Here is a 5758-nt window from a genome sequence, read left to right as displayed (position 1 = left end):
CCGGCTGCCCCTCTGCCAGGGAGCGCCTTGGCCCTGCCCACCGCCTCGCGGCGCGGGATGGGCTTTGTCAGAGGAGTCCCACGGGGAGGGGAAGCCGGCACAGGCTGAGCGAGCTGGAACCAGCAGCCTTGTCTGCCCTCCCGTGGTTAGAAGGATGATAAGGCTCTCTGTGCGCGGCTGCAGGAACTGTTCCTAGCAGGCTGATGTAGTGGCCTTATGTTACACACTCTACGAGTGCCTCTAACAACTTGTACTATATAGAACCTTCTTCAGTGTCTGGGTCATTTCACCAGCCTGGGCTTTGTTTTATGTAGGTTCTTGTACCTAATATTTTAGGTGCACATCTGTCCTTTAATGTACAACGTGTATTTTTATTTCCTTGGAACATCTTTATATTATTTAATTTTATAAAGTGGAGTAGCGTGTGGCATAGAGTAGCATTTTTACTACTTCTCTCTTTCTTTATTTTTCCCTCCCTAACAACACAACTACCTCATGTCTGTTGGAGAAAAGAAGCAGTAGACCTTCTCTTTTGTTATAGTCCATTATAGGTTTTAACTTATTCTTATACTGCCTTTTTCTAAAGAATATGTTTGCACTGGTTGTTGACTCTTTTTTTAACGTGTCGTGCTGCAGAGCTGATGTCTCTCTTGCTTTGTTTCTAAGTACTGCTGTAGGACACCTTCCCTACAGCTGGAGAGCTGGGTCGTGTTTCTCTGTAGGACTGTTTTGCAGGAGCTTGCCAAAGGAGACAGCTTCAGCTGGCGGGATGTTGATCCATCTCTAACAAGCTTATACTAGCAAAGAGAAAACAAGAACCAAAAATTGCAAAATTAACATGTCATCTTGGGGGAAAATGAACAAACAAATGTCAAAAGTAACTCATGATCTTGGGAATGTCTGTGTCTTTTTTTCTTTCTGCCCAAGTGGAGACATCTCAGATGATTTTGATTTCCAGGGAGCAGCTGTCAGCCTTCTGTAAAGCAGTGGACTATGCTGAAGGCGTTGGATGAACCTGTGAAGTTTTCCAGTCACTTCTGCAAGTCCTGGCCAAAGTACTTTTGGGTTGGTTTTTTTGAAGAGCAGAGCATCACCAGAGCTTAAAAATTAAAATCAAATCTTTGGTCTCATACCAGTCAGTCTAGTTTGAAAATTGTCCAGTGACTCTTCCTTACTGACATGTCTCTCAGCCTGGCCTACAGTGGGGTGAGCTTTTCTCCACCTTTCCTTTAGCCTGTCTCTGCCCTGTTCCAGCTTGCAGAGTTTGACTGTGAATGCTGCACGTTGGACCAGCTCCTCAGGGGGAACAGGGATTGGTAATTCTTTTCATTAGGGGTTTGGGAAATGTTCTGCCTTCCTGGAGGGTTCAGAGACCTGGCCATTTGTATAAAAAATAAGGGTATACCCATCTCCCTCTTTTCTTACTGAAATCCCCCTAGACTTGCATGGGGAGCTGTGTGCTGACCTGGATCCTGTAAAAGACTTTAAATTTTGGGTTTCATAGTGAAATCTGGACTGAGTTACCACTGTTTGCACAAGGAGAACTCTCCTCTACCAGCACCCTGCCCGCACTTCTCTTGTGAAGAGCCCTGTGTTTGGAGCTGACCTGGACCAGCCTGTGTCCCTGAGAACCTCCATCAAACCCCGGTGGCTCCAGCTCTTCAGTAGCAGGGTGTCTCCAAGCCTCCATGTACCCTGTTGGGACAGATACTGGAGATAACACCTCTCCTCATCCTACTACATCTCCTCCCAGCATGAGGTTCTGGTAAATGGCTGAATTTCCAGTCACTGCACATTCTCTCTTGCTCCAGCTGCTGCTTGGTATCTTGAGGAGTCTCAGAAATGCTGTTCCATGCTCTGAAGCTCCAGGACTGTCAAAGGCTGTGGCATGGGCTGGAAGTCAGTGCCAGGGAGCAGGCTAGGCAGGAGTTAGAAAGGAGAAAGACAAGAAATCACAACTGGGCAGAGGAAGTGTGTAAATAACCCCCAGAACTCGCTGCCATGAGACTTTGAAACTACTGACTTTGCAGGGTTCCAGATAAGGCAGTAAGTGTTATTGCAGGCAGTAAGGGCAATTCACTGTGACGTGGGAGCGGATGCGACTGCAGAGGTGTAAACCCTCCAGCTGGGGAGTCTGCAGCTGGCCCTCGCTTTGCCATTTCACCAGAGAGCCCTTGTCCTTCCCCAGGGACAGAACAGACCCTCTGGAAGCCACAGTCTGCTGCCGTGCAGAAAGGGAGAAGGACCCTTCTCCAAAAACTCACCCCAGAGGAACCTCTGGTGGCTTCCTTTCACCTCCAAGAGGAAGCCCTCTGCCCACAAGCATGATGGCATGCCCAAGGACCACTTCTGCTGGTCTGACCAGGGCACCAGCCCTTCTCCTCCAGCTCAGTCCAATGCCTGGTTTAGGGGTGTGCCACAGTCTCTGGGAGCTCCCTTGTATGTGCACCCTCTTGCTTTGTCTGCACCAACTTGAGCAGTCATAGAGCCGTGGGGTGATCTGCTAACAGCTGTCCCTGGCCATTGCTAAAGCCAGCACAAGCAGGCACAGTGTGGCACCCGTTCCCTTGGACCAACCACAAAGCCACCAGGTTACTTGCATGCTCCAAGAGCTTTGGGGGACATGCAGCAGGGTGGGAACAGCTCTGTTACACATGACAAAACCACTTTGTCTCTTCACACCGAGGCTTGTTCTGATCTCGTTCCACCCACCAAGCTGTGTGAAACTGGCCGTGTTTGGGTGTCCCAGGACTGTGGTGGCCGTGGACTGGTACACCAGAGCTCAGCTACAGAAACCAAGGCAGTTCCCTCAGAGAGAAGAGATCAGTGCTGAGGGGCAGCAGTGCAGCTGTTCCTGCAGGAACCCGTGTCCACGCGGAGTGTGGGGTGTCCTCGTCTGGCTGGGCCGTGCCACAGGTCCCTCCTGTCCTCAACGCTCGTGGGACCTTTCTGGTCTCGCCTAGAAATGAATGGAAGAAGACAGATAATACACATTTTATGTGTAAAGCTGAAACAACCAGTGCATATATTTTTTTATCATGAAATAAGTAGCTTTCTTGCAGATTTCTCACAGACACACAAACTGTTGATACCTTTAATTACCCATCGTACTTAATATATGTTCCTACTCATCCTTTCTCCCTTCCCTTCCTTTCGGTAACACTAAAGATTATTGCTGTTCAACTTTTTGCTGGTGTATATTGTTTTACATTGTTAAAATGTCAGGTTTGTCTCACTGGCATAATTTTGTAGTATTAATGTTACCTTTTGGCTACACAACTGTATATTCCCCATGCTGCTGTGAGAGTCACAATTCTCATCTTTTTATTTCTTTTAATTCCTTGTTCCATGAAACACATCTCAAAGAAAAATCTCTTTCGACTTCTTGTTGATTTGATTTCTTGCTTAACAGACAGCAAAGTTCTGGTTGAAATAGCTCAAAGGAGATTATAAATTATCTAGGTTTTGAGAATTTTTTAGATTACTAGCTAACAATCCTGAGATCAGTCCATGAATTAACACTGTGTAAGAAAACAACCATTTTAACAGAGCACTGTATATCGTTTTGATCTCATGAGAAGCAGAGGTTTTGAAGGGATCGTTGTGTCTTTTCTAATCAATACTTTTGTTAGAAAAGAGGTTAGTCCAGCAGAAATCTCCCATCTCCTTCTGTTACTGTATTAAAATGAAGCTTCATTTGATTTTCTACACAGCACGTGAGGTTGTGTAACCAGAACTTGATCTCGTTTGAAGGTTGTGTCTGTGTTTGGTTCCATGCTGTACTTAATTGTAACTTTCTTTCTTCAGAGGCTGTTCTTACTCCACAAATACTCTTTAGTGTTAAAGTGTAAGAAGACATTGTCCTTATATTCCTTAACTAATGGGTTATTAATAAAATATTTTGAAAAAAGAGTGGAATTTGTCTCATGGTGCAGACTGTGACAGCTCTTCCTCCTCACAGCTCAAATCCAGCCTCCTGCTTACCCGAGTAACCCACTTCTGGATGGGTCTGAGCAAGACCTGGCTGTGGGCAAGACCCATGGCAACAAGGTGGAGCAGCTTCCAGAGCTGGGCTGTACCTCGCTCGTGGGCAGCAGCAGCAGCAGGAGGCAGGATTCATGCTCGTGCCAGGTCAGTGCCTGAGCTCCCAACTGTGGAGGTTGGAATGTGGGATGATGGTGGGTGCAGGATCCTTGGGGATCCTGCCAGGATTTCAGGTGTGGGCAGAGTTTGGCTTCATTAGGTGTTTCTCGATGCTTACTCATTTCCCAGGTTTGAGCCAACTCCTGTAAGAAAAAGGAAAAAATCCTTGTGCAGTTTCATGTGTGGTGAGACTCCTCTCAGGTGGCACACTGGGCCGGGTGCTTGGTGGCTTGCATCCAGCAAGACTGGGGAGAGGTTATCTGGCAGTGCCCGAGGACACCCGATTAACCTCCCCTGCATCTCCCTCTCTTCCTAGGATACGTTCCCTACTTCAGGAGATAGTTTCTATTATTACTTCACGCTGCCAGGGCTACAGAGCCATAAAATCTCATTTTATCTGCATTACAGCGGTAATAAATCTGCACTTGGCATAGCATGCACTGATAGTGGTTAAAGAGAGCTCTGTCAGGCTGTGCAGCTCTGATGAGACATTCACCCAACGACAGGTAACCACACAAACGAGCAAGGAAGGACCTTGCAGGGGTGATGGGTGACTGCAAATCCCACTTCAGCTCTCACTTCACAGCACGGGAGGCTGCCAAGAGGGGCCACGGCGGGATAATGTGGATGAACAGAGACATGGACAGACACAGGAGTTATAGAGGAGCCAAGACCGTGGAGAAGTGAAGATAGAGTCTGGTGAGGAGCAGCTGAGGGACCTGGGGGTGTTGAGCCTGGAGCAAAGGAGGCGCAGGGGGGCCCTGGTTTCCAACCCACACGCCGCTATGATAAGAGTGAGGTGTTTGTTTCTTTCTCTTCCCAGCCTTTATCACCCTGCTACACTACACGGTGGTCTGTGGCAATATTGCTGCCTTGGCTTGAGTCTCAGGAACTGGGTAAGTTACAGGCACCTGGTGCAGCTTGTTGTCCAGCTCAATCCTCTGGCAAACAACACAGCACGAGGTGATGCTCCTTGGACCTCAGCAGACACCCGTGGTGGAAGCTGCATTTCATGGAGACTCCTCCAGCCTCATTTCCTTCAGCAAATCACTGGAGCAGTGGTTACACCAGCACAGTCACTCCGTGACTGGCATGGCAGGTACAGCCGTGTGGGTTCCAGCGTTCCTGTTGGCTCCCCACAATCATTTCCACTGATGGCAAAGCTGCCAGGTCGGTGGCACAATTGCTTCCAGTTCAGGGAGGACACAGAGCTCCTCCTGAGCCGGGCAGCGACGTGCCAGGAGGCATCCCTCGGTGTGGGGACAAGCGCTGGCCCCTGCCACCACAACAGCTCTGTCCTTATACAGCCAAAAGTGGATGGAAAAGGGTTTCTGCTGGGGAGAACAGCTTCCAGGAGCATGTCTCGGGGTTGTCCCACCACTGCTGGGACAGCTTTCAGCCTTGAGTTGGGTGCTTTAATTTTGGCTCCCCTCCCTGTTGCCCACGGACCACGAAACAGACGCTAAAGCCCCGTGTGCATGTACATAAGTGAAAAGCTCCCAGGCTGCTGGCAGACAGGGAAACCACAATTACACATAGAATAATAAATGGAGTGAATTCAGACAAGTTAATCTCCCACTTCATCCGCTGAAACTACTAATGGTGTCTCAGGGAC

The sequence above is a fragment of the Merops nubicus genome, unplaced genomic scaffold (genome assembly GCF_000691845.1).
Source record: "Merops nubicus isolate BGI_N331 unplaced genomic scaffold, ASM69184v1 scaffold3816, whole genome shotgun sequence".
NCBI lineage: Eukaryota > Metazoa > Chordata > Aves > Coraciiformes > Meropidae > Merops > Merops nubicus.
Note: the sequence above shows the minus strand (reverse complement) of the source record.